We start from the raw sequence: 1,404 nt of genomic DNA, 5'->3' as shown, positions 1-1,404 counted from the left end.
GATGGACTTAGTGTTAGGAATATTACTTTTAAGATTTTTAGAGGATCTAAAGGTACTCTCAAGAGTTTTGTTGGATTTAACACCAGGTTTGTTATCAAATTCTGAGAAACCTAGACCTCTTCTGCCCATGTTAACTTTTATCTTTTTGTAAACATTTTGAGCCTCTTGAAATTTTCTAATTTTGAGGTCTCTGTCAAGAATGTCTTCGTGTAAAAATTATCTTTCTTTTTGGAAGAATTATTTGACAGAAGTAACATTACACTTCTCATGCACCAACTTCCTTACCTCATCCACCTTGTTTTTCAAATCTTTTTAAACCTCGGCAAACTTTGCCTTTGAAGAATTTTCCAAATTTATAAACTTTGTTTGAGCTTCTTCGAACATTTTGAAAAATCTGTTTATTTCCTCTGTAAGAAGAATGACTTCTTTTTCACAAAGAGAAAGTTTTTCTTTTAGCTTGAAATGCTTCAAATGACGTGAATCGAGGTTATCAATGATCTATGTGTATAGATCAAGTGATTCAAAAGAGTAAGAAGTAGAAACCTCTTGGTCATTTCTTTCAGAGGTGTCAAAGTCGATCTTTGCCATCCCATAGAAGAGCTCATCCTCTGTGTCCGAGTCTTCCGAAGCAAGGAGACCCTTCTGTTCATCTTCATCAGAGAATTCATCAGTTACTAACTCACTCGATTGAGCTAGCAGAGACTTCTGCTGATAGTAGTCAGCCTTCTTTTTGTAGAAAGTTGCATCTCTAGGACCCCTCTGTGGAGCCTTTGGCCCTTTTGACTAGCAATCTGCAGCAAAGTGGTCTGGCTTGCCACATCTAGAGCATCCTTCTTTCGACTCTTCCTTCTTCTGCTCCTCTACCTTCTGTGAAGGCTTCTGCTCCTTCTCGCTTGCCTCAGATCTACCACCCTCTGTGAAGTTTCTTTTGTTGAAACTCTTGTACTCCTTCCTCTCACCACCCTTTCTGTATTCTCTGGTGATCAAGGCCAGAGTTTTCATCATCTCCTTCATCAAGACTTCCTCTTCAGAACTCTCCTCACTCTCAGTTATCAGAATCTTCTTCTTCTTCTTCTTCTTCTTCTCCTTCTCTTCATTCTTTCTAGAGTTGTCATCCTCTGCAACCAGAGCAAGCGGACCACCATAGTTCTTCTTCATTTGTAGAACTTGAGGCTCTTGACTTTTAAGAGAACCAAATAAGTCAGCCAGAGTCCAAGATTCCAAATCTAAGGTGGCCTTCATAGACATGGTTAGGTGCATCCATTCAATTCCAAGGCTCTTTAAGAACAGAGAGTTGTTGTCCTCTGCCATTCTCATTACTTGTTAGCTTTATTTTGAAGCTAATAATTAACTTGAAAAAGTTTCATGAAACAATCCAGAGCTAGAAGACGAATTGAAGAAGTA

Source organism: Cynara cardunculus, unplaced genomic scaffold (genome assembly GCF_001531365.2).
Source record: "Cynara cardunculus var. scolymus isolate 2C unplaced genomic scaffold, CcrdV1 Un_Scaffold_2030, whole genome shotgun sequence".
Taxonomy (NCBI): Eukaryota; Viridiplantae; Streptophyta; class Magnoliopsida; order Asterales; family Asteraceae; genus Cynara; species Cynara cardunculus.
This window is presented reverse-complemented; position numbering follows the sequence as displayed.